At 38.3% G+C, this 21,997-nt stretch overlaps 1 pseudogene across 1 annotated transcript; it reads right to left on the bottom strand.

Moving 5' to 3' along the window:
* Positions 1 to 7,250: 7,250 nt before the first annotated feature.
* LOC309802290 (cilium assembly protein DZIP1-like) lies at positions 7,251 to 20,841 on the bottom strand (annotated as a pseudogene). The gene is made up of 6 exons: positions 20,794 to 20,841; positions 17,473 to 19,430; positions 16,803 to 17,004; positions 9,868 to 10,006; positions 9,512 to 9,693; positions 7,251 to 7,529 (listed from the first exon to the last, which is right to left on the bottom strand). The product of its transcript is annotated as a cilium assembly protein DZIP1-like (transcript).
* Positions 20,842 to 21,997: the final 1,156 nt, after the last annotated feature.

Raw genomic sequence — 21,997 nt, 5'->3', positions numbered from 1 at the left:
TGAATAGTACAGGGAACTCTACCTAATGCACTGTGGTGACCTAAATGGGAGGGAAGTCCAAAAGGGAGGGGATATCGGTATGTGTCTGGCTGATTCATTTTGTTGTGCAGTGGAGGCTGATACAACATTGTAAAGCAGCCATACTCCAATAAAAATTAATTAAAAAAAGAAAAGAAATATGACAATGAGAAACACACACACACACACACACACACACAGGTGGAGTGGTGTCAAACCTTACAACATAGAAATTTCAAGGCTTCCAATATTTTTTTAACAAAACAGAATAAATGAGTTATCCATTCCAAGAAGTGAATAAAAGATCAGAAAACATGCCTAAGAGAAGGAAATTAATGAAGAAAAAGCAAAAATGGTGATTTAGAAAATAAAAAATACAAAACAAATTGTAATACTTTAAAAATTTTTTTCTTAAAGAAATAATCTCAAGCTAGAATAATCAAGAGGAATGAAAGAAGACAGACATGAAAAAACGATGAAGGGGAAGATGTGAACACTCTTACTGCAAATTAATTTTAAGGAACTTTTTTTATAAACAATAAACATGAGTGTCATTCACTCATTGAGCCTGGATTCATTTTTATTGTTTCTGCCCAGCACTTGTTTTGTACTTTCAGAGGCCTCAAGTATTTCTTCAGCTTTGGAAATGTTGAGGCATAATGTAAAGTATAAAATTAGTGCGGGAATGGCCAATTTTTTCTTGTTTAAATATTCTCTATGATTAGAAGAAAAACTTATCCAGGTGGACCTTTCGTAAATATTTGTTGAGTGGATGAAACTTCTCTTTTTGTTTTTTCTCGTGAATTTGTTTTTATTTTTATTGGGATACAGGGGATGGGTTGAGAAATATCTCTGCAAGTGATGCCCCACCAGGGAAATGTCCATTCTACTCTTCCCGGGATAATGTTTAGAGCTTTTTCTTTTTGTTGGAGCTGCTGCTCTTGCTGGCAGCAGCCTCTTCGGACCCACTGCTGAGTGGCTCCTCCTTGGAAGAGAATTTCCTCTTTTTTGGGGTGGGGGGGGACGTTCTTGTTTCCTGACTCTCAGGGTCACTAACTGGTTCCTCCTTAGGGAAAGACTTCTTCCTCCTGGGAAGACTTCCACTGCCAGCTGTCTCTTCAAGATCATTATAACCAGCTCCTCCTTGGAAAAAGATTTCTTTTTCTTGGGTTTGGAGAAGGAGACAGATGGGTCTTCCATTCCATTCTCCTGAGGAGCCCCCTGGGGCTTTTGCTTTTACTTCTTTTTTGTGAACCTTCTCTTGAAATATGCTTCTCCTTCATTCTCTCTGTCCTCCTTTTGGAACTTCTATCAAACCTGTTAGATGCTGTCTTCACTGGTCTTTTTGATCTTTCAATCTCTTTATCTGGATAAATTCCTTATTATTATCATCAAGCTTCCTAATTCTCTCTTTGATTGTATTTCTTGTTTTTATGCTTCTTTTTCTTATATACTTTTCATTTCTAGAGCTGTTACTTATTTATACCTGTCTGTACTTTATTCTTTTTTTGCATGCTATTTCAAAATCTCCTGCTCTTTTTCATGGGTTGTATTCTTTTGTAAAACTCCCATTAAGAATTCTTAACATACTCACTTTAAAATCAAATGTAGATTGCTATAATATTTGTAATGTTTCCTATGGTGAATTCAACTCCAGAATGCTTGTATATATAAGTATTTTATTATCTCTCACAGTTAATTTTCCTTACACATTTTGTAATATTTTTGCACACTCATCTTGAATGGGAGGTACTGTATTCATTCTTAGTTATAATGTTTCAAACAGAATTCATCATCTTTCTCCACTATTCTACATAATGTGCAGTTTCTCTTGGATGTTCTTTATGAATCGTTTAACCAGGGACCCTTGTCAAAAACAATGTATCACTAACTCTTCCAACTATTGTATCTCCTTTCCAATATATTGTCCAGTTATTGATTTTTAACATTTTGCTATTTCTGTTCTTCCCATCTCTACATAACCCAACTGAGATTAGCCTTCTATAAGCAACTTCAAATCTCAGTCCACACTAGCTGTGAACATTACTCAAATTGTTATTGTATTCCCAGAACATAAATTTACTTCACATGTAAATTTGAGTTATATGAATTTTACAAAATGTATACACAATTTACAAGCAAAAGTGAGTTATATGCATTTTACAAAAAATTCCATAAGAGAGATAAAACGAGATGATGATATATGTTGGAACACATCACAATTTTTCTCCAAAGTAATTTCCATTAGAATTCCCTCCTTCCAGAACCCTCCTATACTGGTGGTGGGAATGTAAACTGGTGCATCCACTATGGAAAACAGTATGGAGCTTCCTGAAAAACCTAAAAATAGAGTTGCCATATGATCCAGCAATCCCACTCATGGGCATATATCCAGGTAAAACTACAATTCAAAAAGATACATGCACCCCTATGTTCACAGCAGCATTATTTACAATAGCCAAGACATGGAAACAACCTAAATGTCCATCGAAAGATGAATGGATAAAGAAGATGTTGTACATATATACAATGGAATACTACTCAGACATAAAAAAGAATGAAATAATGCCATTTGCAGCAACATGGATGGACCTAGAGATTATCATACTAAGTGAAGTTACTCAGAAAGAGAAAGACAAATAACATATGATATCACTTATACATGGAATCTAAAATATTACACAAACTTATCTACGAAACAGACTCACAAACATAGTGAACAGACTTGTGGTCACCAAAGGGGACTGGGGGGTGGGGAAGGGATGGACTGGGAGGTTGGGATTAGCAGATGCAAACAAGTATATATACAATGGATAAACAACAAGGTCCTACTGCTTAGTCCAGGGAACTATATTCAATACCTTGTGATAAACCAATGGAAAAGAATATGAAAAAGAAAGTGTGCAGATATATATATATATATATATATATGTATATAACTGAATCACTTTGCTGTACAGCAGAAATTAACACAACATTGTAAACCAACTATACTTCAATAAAATAAATTTTTTAAAAAAGAATTCCCTCCTTTCTAACCCCATTCAGAGCTCTCCAATAATACATAATGAATGAAAATTTAGTTCTTTTTCATCTTATCTGTTTACACAGCTTGCATTAAAGTTCAGGTTCACTGAGGAGCGTATACCAAGATGAATTAGGAGTGCAAGACATCTATTGGAGGAGTGAATAGGAGAAGGTGGAAAAGTCTTCAGATTACAATGCCAGCCTTACACCTGAGGAAGGAGAGAGGGAAGGAAGAGGCATGGACTCCACACAAAATGATCATGGTAGCAATAAATTATCAGTTTTGTTTGCTTTCCATACCAGTGTTGATCAATTATTTATCTGTTTATCTCCCTGTGTAAAACTCATATTGATTATATTGCCATGAAATGCAATTACACAAACTGTATACTCTTCCACTCTAAAGGGGGAAGTTATACATGGGACAGAGACTTGAACTACAAATACTATCCTCCAATTCCCTTCCAAATTCTGGATACCATAACTCTATTGTGAAAAATGATTCAATAGTCCTGTTTCACTCCACTCTTCATACAGACACTCTTCATATGGTTTCTGAAGTGAAACTCTTAGCCATATCTTATGTTCTGAGAGTAGCCTTTTGACTGGAGATTTCTACCTTTCAGAAAAAAATGTGTTCAAATCATGATTAACTCTTGTGTGGATGGACCAGAACCAGGGCAAATGGAGACCAGCTTTTGTGACCCAGGCAAGATAAAATCATTTCCTCTTTGATGACTCAAATGATATACGTATTGCATATTTCAGGGGGCTCCGTAAGCAACATAATTCTCCCCCAATATGTTGCTATTGTTTCAAATCAAACTGTATAAGTTTTCACTTTATTGGGACGAGGTTTTATAATTCTCAAAGCATTTTTAGGAATATTTTCCTCAAATGAACCCTGAATCAACCTTGTGAGATAAACATAGGTGGGATTATTACCCCCGTTTTACAATTGAATAAGTGGAGTCCAAGAGCTGTTCAATTTTTTGAGCTCGATTTTGGTCCACCATTTCATGTAACCAAGCTTTGATTCCTTGTGCATTTGCCTATCAATTTTGCAAAGAATTTAATGATGGTTATAACATGTAAAATAATTAATTTTTCTCTTTGCTTGAAAACAGAAACAATGGGAATTATTTGTAATACGCATGGAGTATCTACAGATTATTTTGACTGGACAAGCACTTTCTCAGACATCATTCCAAGAACTAAAGAAAAATGATGAAATGTTCAAAAGCTACATTATAGTGCTTTGGGAGGGAAAAGAGAATGTTGCAGTATGTTTTCGTATTTTACCTACTCAAGCTACATTATAGGAGATGTTTTAAACAATGGATAAAGTCTCTGTCTCTTACAGTCCAAAAACAATGAGCCAAACCACAATTTTCCAAGGATATCTGAAATAAATACCTACATACAGCCTCCTAGATATGATTTTTTTTCTTACCTAGTTTATCAAATGTGTCTGCTTAAAGTTTTCTTACCTACCCTACCTACCACCTTTTAATTAAATAAGATGATAAAATTTCAGCTTAGTGCAGAATTTCCTTTGCTTGGCCTTGATGCTTTGTTCTGCTGCATATCACCTGCCTTGGCTTTCTATTGTATGGGTGTTTACACAGGGATGTGCTGTAACTCAAGAATAAGCAGAAGGTGCTTTCATTGTTATAAATCAAATTGGTTTAACCTGTGATTGGGGTAAAGGCAGCCCCAGCTTTCTGATAACTGTGCTCCCTGCTGAAAATTGCTAGGTTGCTCTTTTTCTCTTTTTTCCTGTCACTTTAACTGGGTTTGGAGGCCTTTACAAGTCCAGAACATTACTACTTAGGCAACCACAGTTTTCTAGTGTGAATTAATAGGCCAAATGTATTGAGCAGAACCGACCTTTGCTTTTATATGTAATGCCGTTGTAATTGATGTGAACTTCTTTAGCTAGGTTGCAGGTATTGGATTACTTCATAGTTCTTTATTGCAATCAGCAGGGTGTTAATTTGATTTTTTTAAACTCCTGAATTCTGTCATTCTCATTACCAGTTTCCTAATGAAAATCGATGGATTTAAAAAATGAAACCTAAATATCATAATCCTAAAAATCCTACTATTTTAGAGTTCTATAGTCATTTGCTTTTGGCATTCATTGAACCATGTCTGGCTTGTAGAAGGATAATCAAGGGGTTTTTTGCAACAGGTATAGAGTACAAAATACAAAACTAATCACCAATTGTGTACGTGCTCAGAGTAAGCATTCATCAAAGGACATACTATTCCTTAGCATAAATTAGGCTTATGAAAAATATTTGTAGCACAGAAAATATAACTAAAGTTTAGAAATCTATTAAATTAGCCAAATGGTACTTAATATTTCTGATGAAAATTTGGGCCTATTATGAAACTGGTTATTTTATGCTTAATAACTTTAATTATTCCTGTAATTTTCTGAGACAAACATTTTCAACAGCTGCTCTTAAAATTGGAGAATTGGAAGGGGGAAAATGCTATTAATAATTGCTTCCTGAGAAGCATGTTTACAAAGTTCTCTGTTCTCCTCTCTTCAAAATAAATATCTTGGCTTCCCATTTTAATTCTGGTCACCAGAACTACCTAAAGTTTTCACTGATAATATCATCAAGCCCTGAAGGAAATTCAAGATAATACAGCGATATCCTTAGTTGAAAAGAGTATGAGACTATGATTTTCAAGCCTGCAAATGTAAAGGTAAGAAAAATTATCCTGGGTAAACCAACAGCAAAAGGAACATATTCATATATCCTATGTAATTCAGAGCACTTACTTCAGGTATATGAATATTTGTATAAAAGGCAAATGTCTCGAAAATTTTCTTGAAATTAATAAATGTTGGCAACACAATAATATCCTTTAGTCAACTGACTAACATAATATCAATTTTCACCAACATCGGATCAAGAAAATGAAAATGTTAACAATAACTGCACACTAAGTATGTGTGAATAAATAACAGCAATGTTTAGTCCTTCTTTTAAGTTATGCCACATTAACATACAAATATGTTATTTTCAGTTTATACGGAGAATTAACTAGTATCTTGTATTTTCAGGACATGTTGAATAATATTATATTGATTATATTAATAAAGTTATAATAAATGCTAACATCAAACTTTTGTTATGTGCCACATACAGTTCCTTGACCAAAATGAACAGAATTTTAGCTGCAGATTTATAACTAGGACTAGTCATTCAGGCCAGACATTAAACAACTTATGGATACCAGACAACAGTGTGTATGTATTCAAAACTGGGCTCCTTTTCCCTTTCTTAATGCTGTTTAAGCACCCTTGCTTAATGGGTGTCATTAGATTTACAGACCCTGGTATCTTACCATAAAATCACACCCCACATTCGAGAAACTCATTTTTAACAATTCTAGTTACCTAATGCTTACATTTTTCTCATCAACAACTACTTAGGTTGTTTCAAAGCTTAACCCTTTTGTTTGGAAATAAATAGAGGTCAGTCACACAGATGATTTACGATTAGGGCAGATCGAGCCCCCCACCTCCTACTCGCACCCGGCCTGGGAGGCCAGGTTCGGCTGTGGCACCAGGGAGGGAGTGGGTTCCGGGTTTCAATGAAACATGTGCCAAGTGCACCGTGTTCCCATTCTCCATCCCCACCTTTCACCCTAAGCGGAAGACTCCCAAACCCCAGGGCTGGCATCCCTGGGCCAAGGTCATTCTGCGAATGCAGAGTGCAGAGAGAGTACCAAGCGCGGCCGGGAGTCACTGGGGTGGCTGAGAGGCAGCTCATAGACCAGCTGCGTGGGACATCGAGAGCACGACCCCCCAACCCATGCCGCCCACATGCACCAGCCCCAGAAGTCGGCCTCGAACCCACGGCGCCCCGAGCCAGGTTCCAGGCCGCACCTGGCGCCGCGTGGTCCACCGGGCAGTGCGCCTCCTCGCGGATGCAGGGAGGCCCGGGAGCCCGCGGTCAGCGTGCTCCTTTTCCCACCACATACCTGTTCTTTACGAGGATCTGACGGGGCTGTGAGCGTTAACAACGCCGGGAGGCAACGACTCCCCTCAGTCAAGGGCGACCCGGGCGCTCTTCTCGCCGCAGGCCTGGACTGCAGCCCCATGCTGGGCCGACTCCGAAGTCCAAATTTCCTCCCTCAAACTTCTTGTGGTGAAAGACGCGGGAACTGAAACAGGCTTGTCCTTAGAGCCCACGACCTGGTGTAACCCCTGCCTCCGGCGCCGGGCCTGGGCTAGCTCCCCGGAACCGAGCGTGCTGGGGACATGAGGCACAGCCGGCACCGTCCGGAGTCCCGGAAGTGCACCCACCCGGCGCCCCGGAAGTCACTCCCCCGGGGCCGAGGGTTCGGGCGGCTGGCTGGTAGTGGCTTCCGGTTCCAACTCGAGGCCTTGCCTGCTGGTGCGTGGAGCAGCGAGATACTCCGGGTTGAGGTACGTTTTGACGACTGAGTAACGAAATGGTCTAAAATGAATTTTGAGTTAGAGTTTTGAACTCTAAGGGTGCACATGTAAAGCTTTCCCCTGAGTCCTTCTTGGCCACTAATCTAAACAAATTTGATAACTTTTGAGTTATGCTTGGTTGGAAATTTTCATTCATTCTTCCTGCTGTGGAAGTGGTAAGGTTTTTTTTTTTTTTTTTTAATGGGAGGCAGATATTTTGGGCAATTTTATATATATATATATATATATATATATATATATATATATATATATTTATATGTCCAACATATATGTCTAACGTATAGACATATGTCTAACGTATAGACATAATATATGTCTAAAATGAAATGTAATTTTGGACAGAAGAATCACATTAATTTTTTAAATTTTAAATTGATCCAAGCCTCTAACTGAAATTCATTTTTCAACAGCTCTTGCTGATTAAGTTGATTATATTTTTAGTTTTCATCTGAGTTGGCCACTTGAAGCTTTAGAAGGCTTACAAGAACTCAGTCTGTTAGTTATCTTTTACCAAAATCATAGCCTTGTTTGGTCTTAAAATTGGTCATACTCTAAGGCCCTCTAATTTTGAGACGGAGGAGAAATGGAAAACTTGGTACAAACATGTATTCACCATTTTCAAGGACAAATAATTGGGTTACTTAAACCAGTAATCTTGATTTCTGCCCATTTTAAGAGAGCACATTGCTTTCTCGCCTTTTTTTCTTTTCTTCATATGTATTGATAAAGATGTGGAGTATGTACTCTTACTGGAAGTTGCCTGAGCTGATATCGTTTTCAGGAATTCTTAACCTGTGGTTCAAGTACCCTTTTGGGGATGGTTGTCCATGGATAGAGTTTAGAAGATGGGGGAATTCCCTCAGTTGGGTGAAAATTTCTTTGGTTTGTGTGTTAAGTGTATTTTTTCTGGCAGAAGATCCATAGCTTTCACCAAATTCCCAAAAGCGCTTGTAACCACCCAAAATTAAGAGCCATTAGTTTTTATGAAGTATAGGTTGCTAATGAAGGATGAACTTGGAGATGGAAACTTTTGTAGTTCTTGGTAACAACTGGACGAATGGCAGTCCTGTAAAATTTCAATCTACCCTTAACTTTTAGAAACCTTGAATTTTCTTTAAACAAAGTAATCTTAGAAGTCCCTTTTATTTCTAAGTTCTACCTAGTTAGGCCTAATTTGAATTATTATCCACGAGTCAGTTTATGTGTAACACATTAAATTAATAAATGAAGTAGACAAGATTTATTTTAATAGTGTCTATGCATGAAATGTCAAGTAGAAGATATAGGCAAATACTTTAATGATTCAGACCCAAAAGCTTCTTTAATCAAAATAAAACAATAACAATAATAACAAAATATTATCTGGCCCTAATTAAACATTCAGAAAATTTAATGTGAATTGGTTCTCTCTTCTCTCTCTGCACATATGTAAATGCTTGTGCACATACCAGCCATGCCTAGGTTCCCAAATTTTTCTGTTGAAAAGTTTTCCATTTTCCTTAAAGTTTGATGACTGTCAAAGTGGATGAAACAATAGATAAGGGAGGTGGGACCTTCTGACTGAGTCAGACTGTGCTATCCAGGAGAGGAATTCAAGATCATATGGTCTTTTATCTCCTGTAGAGGACCCAGGATAGAATTTAAATTTAAATACTTAGAGGCCTTTCGTCTTGAATAGCAGACTTTGCCCATTTCCCACACTCCCAGCTCCCCAGCTTACTTCCAACCTTGTCTGAGAGGATATCTTCCATTAATGCAAGAAGAAGTATAATATGTGGTTTATTTAGAATTTGCTCTTTGCACAGAGACTTCTATTTAGAGTACCCACTGCAGCTAAGATTTGGCTCTGGTCCCCCAAATAGCCTGAACCAGGCAACCTCAGCAAGTAGTGCAAGATACTAGCAATTTATTTCATCTCAGCTCCCAAGTGATCACCAGATGATAACAACCCTTGGACACTGTTAATCTCTGCTTGACTCAAACTCGTGACCGCAAGGTAAAAGGCAGGACGTTGTCTCTGAGCAATTCGCGTGAACTTCCACAGATTGCTGGTTGGGCCAATGTAAATGAAGCCTCTTCTCCAGTGGTTACTTTAAAAAATTCATATCCAAAGTCTTTGGTCTTTGTTGGACTGGAAGGTAGGAGGGCTTTATCAAGAAAAATGCCTGAAGGCCAAGATGTGGGAGCTTAGGATCCAATAAAAATTAGAAAGGTTGAAAAGGTAACCATGTGTGTTCCCTGCCCAGTAAACTTTGAACAACACCACTGTAACTATGACTAGAAAAAGCCTCTGGAAATGATAAAATATAGTGTGTGCGTGTGTGTCTATGTTTACTTACCGATATATACCATTGAGTGAAAAGCTGTTTCCGTGAATTGGCTGAGGCTGGGGCTCCCACCCCGGCAGTGCTCTCCATGTTGGGGAGACCTGGACAGAGCCACGAGGATAATCTCAGAACCATCACATAATCTCTTGTCCTAGACCCAAGATGAAAAATTTCCTTAAGATCAAGACTTGACAAGCATCATTTTTATTACAATAAGGTCTTCCTAGTATAAAAAATTTGAATATACATAGATTTTGTTCTGTTTTGCTCACACCTATGAGACTTATGCCTCTATTTTATGAAAACTTTACATTTCTTCTCAATGATTCTAATTAGACAAATTGAGCTGAAAAAAAAAGTGACACAGCAGAGAAGGTAAGGGACTCCTTCCATGCACTGTTTATACAGGGAAAGGAAACAGGCAGAGGTGCTTCCTTCTGTCTGGTGGTGAAAATTGCTGAGAGATGGGTCAGTGGAAAGACAGAGCTAGAGCACCGTCCTACTTTGCCCGTGTTTTCTGCATATATTTATCATCTTCAGCACTAAGACCACACAACCTTTTGTTTTGAGAAGGGTTGAGAAACACTTACTGGATCTGTGACAAGTTGAATAGGTTAAAGTGTTCTGAAGCTTCTCTGTACTATTCATCTAAAATGTCCTACATATTGGGGCTATTGTGGAATCCCTGAATTATGATGAAACAAGTACTTTTAAAATTTGAGTTTAATTTGTAATTCAAGTTTAAATCATAACATCATTTTGCAGTATGTGTCATGATAGTATATGTTGCTGACTCAGTAAAGGTTCTTATTTGAATATTACTGGAATATGAGAATTTTAACTTCTATGCTAAAATCTGGAGTATTTCAATTCAATTCAATTTAATAAACATTTATTGAGACTCCAGTAGGAGCCCTTCACTAATGTACTACTCCAAGTTTTGAGGATACAGTATGGTCCCTGCTCACAAAACCAGACCTATAGGCAAATAAGGTACCATATATTAAGGTCAAGAACAGAATTTTGCTTCAGATAAAATAGCAGCTCAGATGAGGGAATGGTTGACTTTTCCAGCAATCACTAAGATTAGAAAGGGCTTCTGTGGGGATTGATATTCAGGTCAGTTTTGGATAATAAGAATTCACCTGAATCAGGAGAAGACCTTTTGTGATGGAAAGCATAGTGTGTGCAAAGGAATACACACATAAGGTAGCATGTAGATTTTTAAGGCAGTCAAGTCGTGGTAGGTAAGTGGCAATGATAAGGAGCAAAGAGTAGATTAAGAATGGTTCATGAAAACCTGGTATGTTTTCAATATAATTATTTTTATAGAATAAATGGAGACTTGAATGGAAATATAAAATCTTCAATTACTGTTAGAACTTCTCAATGGAATTACAAAACCTGTTTAATTAACTGAACTTGCTAGCAGCAATTCTCTGTGTGGTAGCACTAGGTAAATTTTAAAGAGTGCAGAGAAATTGGGCAATGCATAAACAAAAGTGGACTTATAATCAGAAAACCAGGAGTGAAGAGTCCTAGCCTTCCCAGCCCTATTTCATATGAGCTCTGGAATATGCTCAAATCTCTTAGCTTCCCAGATATGATTTCACATCTGTACAATGGGCTAATGATAACCTGTTCTGGGGGGATTCGCACAACTCCAAAGGTTATTTTGAAGGTCAAATTGACATGCATATAAAGCCATCTTTTAAATTCTAAGTTTAGGGCTTCCCTGGTGGCTCAGTGGTTGAGAGTCCGCCTGCTGATGCAGGGGACACGGGTTCGTGCCCCGGTCCAGGAAGATCCCACATGCCGCGGAGCGGCTGGGCCCGTGAGCCATGGCCGCTGAGCCTGCGCGTCTGGAGCCTGTGCTCCGCAACGGGAGAGGCCACAGCAGTGAGAGGCCTGCGTACCGCAAAAAAATAATAATAATAAATAAATAAATAAATTCTAAGTTTAAAATATTTTATTCTACAGTCAAGGAGACTGTGGCCCTAACAAATTATATGTTTATAAAAAGTTAGTGTGTATTAACAGCAAGAACTGACAATTAAAACCATAAACTTCATATTCTTATCCCTGTGCTTTTCCTTTATTCAAGCAAAAATGTGTATCTCCTACACACCTAACTGTCCACTACAGGGCAGGGGACAGGGCAGGGACAAGTATACTGAGTTTTAATTCCTGTGGATAGCAGGAATGCTCCCTACAAAACCCAACCCGTACCAGAAATTTTATATGCCTAATGCATTTGCTTTCAGAATAACAATATATTTGTAAGGCACTGGGGAGTAAGGGAAAGAATGCTCTTCCTCTCTCTGCCCCAGAGCAACCTGAATTTTTTCCACCTCAGTTCTCTCTGGCAGGGAGTTCATTTCTGCTCCCATCACACCCCAAGCACCATTCATTCAAGGCTGTTACGTGGAGGAGATGAGAGAATTATATCAAACGAGGGTAGCAAAATATTCTTACACACATTCATAGGTACATACATATTTTGCCACCACTGTCCTGAATTTCCTCATTTATTCCCATCGGAAGGAATTTCTCCAGCCCGATTCTAACGGTGTATTCTTGGAATTTCTTATCTAGACCTTTCTCCCATTTTCGTCTCCGCATCTAGGTCTGCCATGTTCCCACTCCAAACCTCTCGTGTTAACTTGATATTCCTCTTCATTTATTATGCAGAGCTACAGCTAGTTCTTTCTTTTACCTTTGTGTTCCTGGTTAGGCCTGAGTGAATGTAGTAACTTCACATATCAGTAGAACTTTTACACTATAATGGGGAGTTTGAAAATTTTTAGGGCAAACACTGAGCCACTAACCCGAGGGGAAAAAAAATGATCATTTTTAATAATTTAAGTTAATCATAAAGTCTTGTGAATTAAGATGTTTTTAGCCTTTCAATTCAAAGGTAATAATAACTGAGCATGCGTTTGTCCTTTTTCCACATCTGTCCATCTTTATTTATTGTATCTGTGGTCTCTGATAACTCATTGCAAAACTGAGCTCCTATCTGCTCACCCATATTTTGTCTTTATGGATCAGGCAGGACAACTGCGTATAAATTCACAAAATTTTTTGGTAGCTTACTCTACTGTTAAACAAATCTTCCTGAAATTTGACCTAAACAATTCATGTCATATTCCTTCATGAAAGATGAAGAATAACTAGAGTATTCTCAGTGTAATTGTCTTGATGGCAATAACAGATTCTATACTTAATATGGTACCCTAGACAAACTGGCCCTGATTTCTTGGGGGGTTTTTTTTGTTTTTTTTTTTTTGCGGTACGCGGGCCTCTCACTGTTGTGGCCTCTCCCGTCATGGAGCACAGCATCCGGACGCGCAGGCTCAGTGGCCGTGGCTCATGGGACTAGCCGCTCCACGGCATGTGGGATCTTCCCGGACCGGGGCACGAACCCGTGTCCCCTGCATCGGCAGGCGGACTCTCAACCACTGCACCACCAGGGAAACCCTGGCCCTGATTTCTTAAACTGCGTCTTTTAAAAGGTTTAATGTTTCATTTATCTGGTTTCTTTACTCATTTCAAATGTCTTATAGCTCTGTGTATAATTTGAATCCTAAATATCAGCTCAAGATCCTCCTGAGGACCCTGCTGTGTTTTTCTTTTTAATTTTATGTCTCTATTTTAATAAAAAGAACTATATACCTTGTTTATGTACAAAGTACATATTTGTGTAGGTACTGTCCTTTTTTTTTTTAAAGTGTTGTTCTCAGGTGTGGCCTTCAGGGATATTCAAGCTGTAATTGGAAGGATTCAGATGAAATGAAAATTTCATTTTGATCATGACTTGGAGTGTGTGTGTGTGTGTGTGCACTTGTGTGTGTGTTTTGTGTGTGTTTATGTGCCTTTAGCATTAACAGTTATAGGGAATCCCTTCTCTTGTTTCTTTCTCTCCCTTCATTTCTCACCTTTTATACTCAATAAAGGATTTTTTTAATATCTTAGGTTAACTTATTTTGTTTTTCATTATAAAATCATAGGCTCTCAGAGCCAGAAAGAACTTTAGAAAGTATAGCAGAATGATTAATAGAGATAGCTCTACAGTTAGATTAAATCCTTTTTCTCAGTTTCTAGTTATCTGATCTTAGGCAAGTTGCATAAGTTACCTGTGTTCATTTTTCTTATTTGTAAAATGGGGAAAATAATGGTGCCTATCTCTGAGATCAGACTGTGGTAAGGGTGAATTAGTTTGTGTAACAAGCATAAATCAATGCCTGGGACATAGTAACTATTCTTTCCTCTGCCTCAGTCTCTCTATCTCTGTCTCTGTTTCTCTTTCTCTCTCTCTGTCTCTATATATAGAACAATATGGGTTTGAACTGTACAGGTCCATTTATATGTGGATTTTTTAAAGTAAATACATGTTATAGTACTACATGACCCTGGTTGGTTGAATCCATGAATGTAGAACCTCGAATATGAGGGCTGATTGTAAAGTTATACATGGATTTTCAGCTTTGCAGAGGGTTGGCACCTCTAAACCCCACATTGTTCAAGGGTCAACTGTGTATGTGTGTATTTATATATAAAATCTTCAGTCCCATAAAGACCTCCTATGTCATATCTATCCTCATTTCCAAAAGTAATTAGCATTTTATTGTAGTTCATTATAATAATTTGCATGCACAAAGCTTGTATAATTTGCAAAGCATTTTACATATGTTACCATATTCTATCCTAAGAAGAATTTTGAGACATTTGTGGACATACAACATTTATTCCTTATGGTAATAACATAAACATTCTGATAAATGACTATACATTGTGTATCTTGAATATAACACTAAACTTGGAGTTTTTTATGAAGTTACCATGTCTCCTTCATAACTAATAATAATATTTTGACAGAATTCAATATTACTTGAATATTTTGCTTAAAAGTCATGATATAAATAGTTTATATACAGCTTCCCTGGTGGCACAGTGGTTGAGAGTCCGCCTGCCGATGCAGGGGACACGGGTTCGTGCCCCGGTCTGGAAGGATCCCACATGCTGTGGAGCGGCTGGACCCGTGAGCCATGGCCGCTGAGCCTGCACGTTTGGAGCCTGTGCTCCGCAACGGGAGAGGCCACAACAGTGAGAGGCCTGCGTACCGCAAAAAAAAAAAAAAAAAAGTTTATATAAAACATTTATGTGTCCACATCCTATTACATTGTTCCTACTGTAAAAAATAAAAAAGATAGACTAAAAACATCATATTTTTTCAACACACTGAAGAGCTTTGGATGCAAAGAGATCTAAAGGAAATAAATTCCAGGGAAAAACAAGCCCTTCCAAGAGGGTCAGCAGTCTAGGACAGCTAGGAGTGTTGCCAAGTCTGAGACTGTGCTGGCAGAGAAGCAGGCCTTTCACGGGTGGAGGAAATTTGTTTCTGTCAAGAAAGATCACTCATAGCCTTGGAATTCATAGAATCCCTATATGCAGAACAGAGTTAGTTCTCCCTGCCTACCTGCTAGTTCTCCACAAGGATAGAAATGCATGTTAAAAAACAAAAAAGGTTACTAACGTTTTAAAGCAATTAGTGATATCAATATGTTGAAGGATTTATAGTATATGTAGAAGTAAAATATATGGCAATATTAATAGGAAAAGATTGAAGGGTATATAAAATAATATTAAAAGTCTTACATTATTCATGAAGCTGCAAATTGCTAACCACCAGAAATATACTACAAAAATATATAGTTAAAAAGCCAATAAAGAAGGTAAAAGGGGGGCTTCTCTGGTGGCGCAGTCGTTGAGAGTCCGCCTGCTGATGCAGGGGACGCAGGTTCGTGCCCTGGTCCGGGAAGATCCCACATGCCACGGAGCGGCTGGGCCCGTGAGCCATGGCCGCTGAGTCTGCACATCCAGAGCCTGTGCTCCGCAACAGGAGAGGCCACAACAGTGAGAGGCCCGTGTACAGCAAAAAAAAAAAAAGAAGGTAAAAGGGAATAATAAAAAGTTGATTAAAAGAAGATAGAAAAAGATAAACAAAGAACAGATGGGATAGCCAGATAACAAGATAGCAGACTTAATTTCAGCCAAATCAGTAATTATTTTAAATATAAATGGACCAAATTCTCCAACTAGAGTGATTTTCATTAGATTGAAAAAGACCTAATTTTTATACTTTTTCTTTTTGTACATGGAGGGTTTTACTTGAAAGGTTGACAAAATGAAGAAAGATACAAAATCCAACAAACCACTTAGTTAAAATGTTACTTTTTTTGGGAAACAGAGTACATATAGTACCACAAAGTATAAAAAATTCAGAAAACAGTTTATATGAACTTTTTGACTGTTGACAATGTCATTGTTAAGAATAAAACTAACTTCGTTTTGAGGTATTTTAGAATATGGATTGGGCATTTTTAGAAAGTGAAAAATACAGACATATATGAATTCAGTATTGACTCAATCTCTTCTGTTCATAGTATGATAAATTAACTGACGTTTAAACTGGCTACATTTTATTCATAACATATCCAAGGTAAAGATGATGCCACAGAAAGTTTTTAAAGTATTTAAAGTTCTAAAATAAAACAACATGCTTACAATGGCTCAAAGCTGCATATGTTAAAAGTACTTCTGGAAAATGTAGTTATCTAACATGGGCCTAGCTATATTTTTATAACTCTAAACTTACTTCTATATGAAAAATAAGCAATCTACTCTTAAGATTTCACTGATTCCACTAATTCAATTTTAAGGATACTAACAGAACTTTATAATAAAACACTTCCAACGTGACAACATACATAAGAAAGATATAAGAAAAGGTTTTAATTCAAACCAAAACCTGCTATAAGTTTTTTTAAAATTCACTTAAAAATTAGTTGAAAAAAATACACTTAAACACTAGAGTACCGTTCTGAAGAAAAGCTTTTTATGACTTCAGTGACACATTATTTTTAAGCAGTAGCAGTCTTAAACACCTTTATATCCTTCAAAATACTGTTGACAATTTGTTTTTTAATAACCACATTAGGTGCCACTAAAGGGATTCTTGTTCTTTGAGAGTCAGCTTCCTTGTTATTGTAGGAGATACTGCCAAGCAGGAGCATTAGAGTCGTGTAGGCAGTACTGAAATACTGTGATCCTGCAATACTGCTGGCGTCTGGAAGGGCCTCCTGATGCCTGGGGTGACAGTTACACATCTGAAGAGTCACTCCAATCAGTCTTGGTTACTAAGCTGCTTTTCAGTGTGCTGGATTCATCCTGAGGTCCTTCTCACTTTGGCCCTTTCAGGTTAGTTGCACCCCAGGCACTTGGCACTTAAGTAGAATTTGACTCATTCTTCACAGGTGGAGGTTCCTTCTGTTCTCATCCAATTTTTCTCCCCAAAGATTTCTCTTCCTCTAAGGATGATATGTCCCAGTCATCATCGTCCACATCTGCACACTTTAGATCTTCTTTTTTTTTTTTTTTTTTTTTGGCGTTACGTGGGCCTCTCACTGCTGTGGCCTCTCCCGTTGCGGAGCACAGGCTCCGGACGCGCAGGCCCAGCGGCCATGGCTCACGGGCCCAGCCGCTCCGCAGCATGTGGGATCCTCCCGGACCGGGGCACGAACCCGTGTCCCCTGCATCGGCAGGCGGACTCTCAACCACTGCGCCACCAGGGAAGCCCCTTTTTGTTCTTTTTTGATGAACGCCTCAGCAACATTAAGCCCACCAACTGGCTTATTCACATTTCTGTGATTTGAAACTGTCTTTTCAACTTTTCCAGTTAATGTTTTAATGGAGGTTCCTGTGGGCTTGGGAGAAATATCAGAGTCCTCAAGTTCACTTAGTCCAGTCAGTGTCACTTTTGACAGTGCTCCTTCCAAAGCTACTCTTGTTGCTTTTAGATGACAGCACAGGAAGTAAGTCTGGCGAGGCATAGGCCTGGATGAGGTCCTCATCATCCAGCTCTTCCTCTGAACTGAAGGGAGGGGTCGCAGTAGTTGAAGACTTTCTGGGAAAATGATCTTCTGTGATATTTTTCTTAACTTTTGGAACAGATGTCCTATCAGTAAAAACAGGTCTTTGTCTAACCAACTGTCTGCTTTTGGGAGGAAGATGTATTGCTTTGGGTATTTCTCCAGTTGAAAGGGTGTCCACTTGAAAAGCACTATACCTGTCTGTGGACAGTAGTGTTCTCTCCTCAGTTTTACAGGTGACCTGACGTTCAAGGAATTCACGAATTTGCTGAATGTAAGGTACTTGTCATTCCCGCTCATGTCTTGCTGATACTATGGTTCTTAGCACTCTATTCAAGTGGTCACTTGGAATACCACATATATCTGCATTAATCCCCAAGGTTTCCAGTTACTCCACCAAACTCTCCTCCAAGACTGTTCTTATTTCCTTAGCGAGGGAAGGGTTATTCTTCAGTTTTCCTTAAATGTATCTTGTTATTTAATTTCTGTGCATTTTCCTTTCCTTTTTCTTCTTCTGAAAGTTCTTCTGTTGGTTCCAGTATGTGCAGTGAGAATGCCTGTTCATGTGCCATTGTTAGACTTGACTTAGCATCCAAAGTCTGTGGTGCTGGGGTATTCATAGGTACCGTTGGGGTAGTTGGCTTAGATTCAAAGGTTTGCCAGGTTAAAGGATTCCCTCTGGCTTCACTGACACTGTTTAATGGTTTACTGGTAAACTCTTTAATCTTTTGTCTCTGAGTGATGATCAGCTCTTTCTGCTCCTGAAGCCTCTTCCCTAGCTCTTCTATCCTTTTCTTGTAGAATACATTACTTGCATTTAGATCATCTATCATTAGGCTTCGAAGTTTCTCTATATGTGACAGGAGCCGGCTCTTCTCTTTCTTGTGTTCTTGATGAAGAGCCTGAACTCAAGCTGTCCACTTGCTTTCCTGACTATGAGGAAGTTGCATCACATTTTGGAAATCCTGGGGTTGCTGAGGACATTCTTCTTTAAACTCATTTGCATCTTTTAATGGGCCTGTGCCTGACTTGATCTGCATGTTGGACTTCTGACAATTGATATTCTAATGCTGAATTCTTAGAAGTTTCTTTAAACTCCATCATAAACATTTCCCTGACTTTTTCCATTTCATCAACTAGTTTCTCCTTTTCTTCTTTCCATCTATCGAATAACTTCAGAAATTCTTCCTCTTTTGTTTTCTACATTTCATATTCCTTAGAGAATCTGACTGCATGGGCATGCTGTGAAGCCTCTAGCTGAGACTTGGTGAGCTCCTTCAACATGTCGGTCTCATTCTGGAGCTTCTCAGTCTGTACCCTTGTCTTATACTCTGCAAGATGAGAATCTTCAGGGTGGCAGCACTGAATATGACTTTGTAGAAAAGCTTGGTTCATAAAGACCTTGTCACAAAAACGGCACTGGTAATACCTGGCTTTGGCCTCAGTCATCAGCTGCTGGGTGGAAATCAACTTTTTCTTGCGTTTACACTCTTCCTTGAGTAACTTGATCTCACTGGCCTGCTTGGTGAGGAGTTTCTTGCTCTGCTCGCACTAGGCCAGGCCCAGGCGCAGCCACTCCTCCAGGTTGTGCAGCTGCGAGGTGAGGAACTCCTGTGAGTGTAAGTCGAGTACAAGTCTCTTATACTTTTTATAAGAGACTCACTTAAGAACATATATAGATTGAAAGTTAAATGATGGATAATAACATGTAAACTATAAGAAAATTAATGTAACATAAAGGAAAATTAAAATTAAGACCACACTGAGACATGACTATCCATTACAATGGCTAAAATTAAAAAGATGGACAAAACTATGTGTTGTCAAGAATATGGAGCAACCAAACTCTCATATACTAGTTGTGGGAATGCAGACTGCTACACGCTCATTCAAAAACTGCTTGACAGATATTATAACTAAACATATTCAAGAAAAACTAGTGCATATGCTCTAAGTAAATAAATAAAAAGTACCTTACTAAATGGTTCATAGCAGCAATGAGGTTATCACCTCCACCAGTCAGAATGGCTATCATCAAAAAGTCTACAAATAATAAATGCAGTGGAGGGTGTGGAGAAAAGGGAACCCTCCTACACTGCTGGTGGGAATGTAAATTGATACAGCCACTATGGAGAACAGTATGGAGGTTCCTTAAAAAACTAAAAATAGAGCTACCATGTGGTCCAGCAATATCACTCCTTGGTATATATCCAGAAACTATGAAAACTCTAGTTTCAAAAGATACATGGACCCCAGTGTTCATAGCAGCATTGTTTACAATAATGAAGACATGGAAGCAACCCAAGTGCACTCCAACAAACAATGGTCTTAAGAAGATTGTGTGTGTATATACACACAATGGAACATTACTCATCCATAAAAAAGAATGAAATATTGCCATTTGCAGCAACATGGATAGACCTAGAGAATATTATGCTGAGTGAAATAAGTCATACAGAGAAAAACAAATACTGTTTGACATCACTTATATATGGAATCTAACGTATAATACAAATGAACCTATATACAAAACAGAAACAGACTCACAGACATAGAAAACAAACTTTATGATTTCCAAAGGGGAAAGGAATGAGGGAGGAGGGACAAATTAGAAGTATGGGATTAACAGATACAAACTACTATTCATAAAATAGATAAGCAATAAGGATTTACTGTATAGCACAGGGGATTATACCCAGTATCTTGTACTAACATATAATGGAATATAATCTGCAAAAAATGAAAAACAAAACTGAATCATTCTGCTCTACACCTGAAACTAAAGCAATACTGTAAATCAACCATACTTCAATAAAAAAATTTTATTTCTAAGTTCACCATACAATCTTTATTTCTTCTCTTCCAATATTTCCTACATTTTGCTGTAATTAACTTTTCTGAAACATAAATATCTGATTATGTCTCTTGTCTACTCAGAAATCTCTAGAATCTCTTCATGGCTTAGAAAGAAAATTATGATGCTTGGCACATTGTAGACACCAATTACCAGTCCACATGCACATGCCTTTCCTTCACCCCCAGTCTTCTCTTCCATGTTCAAACCAGTTCTCAGTGTCACAGTCACATGGAATTCATTGTTTCATAATCATAGCCATACTTTTTAACTTGCATTTATTAAAACCATCTGACCACATGGAATTGCCTATCCCGACCTGAAACTTAGCTCAGAAAATTCAGTGTTATGCCTTCCATGAACATGTCTTTAAACACTTTTGAAATTAAGTAGCATCTCCCGTGATCTCACAGCCTTTGCTGTATATGTAGTAATCTAGCACTCACCTTGCGTGGAGTGATCTAGTATTCACCTTACTCTGCTTTTTCTTTTTCTTTTTCTTTGGGGGGAGTTAGTTAATGACCTCTCTCTCCTATTATGAAACAATATTGTCTTTTTTTTTTAAGTTTTTTTTTTTTTTTTTTTGGCGGTACGTGGGCCTCTCACTGTTGTGGCCTCTCCCATTGCAGAGCATAGACTCCAGATGCGCGGGCTCAGCGGCCATGGATCACGGGCCCAGCTGCTCTGCAGCATGTGGGATCTTCCCGGACTGGGACATGAACCCGTGTCCCCTGCATTGGCAGGCGGACTTTCAACCACTGCGCCACCAGGGAAGCCCTGTCTTTTTTTTAAACATCTTTATTGGAGTATAACTGCTTTACAATGGTGTGTTAGTTTCTTCTTTACAACAAAATGAATCAGCTGTACATATACATATATCCCCATATCTCTTCACTGTTGCGTCTCCTTCCATTTCACCCTCCCTATCCCACACCTATAGGTGGTCACAAAGCACTGAGCTGATCTCCCTGTGCTATGCGGCTGCTTCCCACTAGCTATCTGTTTTACATTTGGTAGTGTATATATGTCCATGTCACTCTCTCACTTTGTCCCAGCTTACCCTTCCCCTCCCCATGTCCTCAGTCCATTCTCTAGTAGGTCTGCGTCTTTATTCCCATCCTGCTTCGAGGTTCTTCGTGACTTTTTTTTTTTTTTTTAGATTCCATATATATGTGTTAGCAGACGGTATTTGTTTTTCTCTTTCTGACTTCATATGTATGACAGACTCCAGGTCCATCCACCTCACTACAAATAACTCAGTTTCATTTCGTTTTATGGCTGAGTAATATTCCATTGTATATATGTGCCACATCTTCTTTATCCATTCATCTGTTGATGGACACTTAGGTTGCTTCCA

Source organism: Mesoplodon mirus (genome assembly GCF_964341445.2).
Source record: "Mesoplodon mirus genome assembly, chromosome: 4".
NCBI lineage: Eukaryota > Metazoa > Chordata > Mammalia > Artiodactyla > Ziphiidae > Mesoplodon > Mesoplodon mirus.
This window is presented reverse-complemented; position numbering and strand designations above follow the sequence as displayed.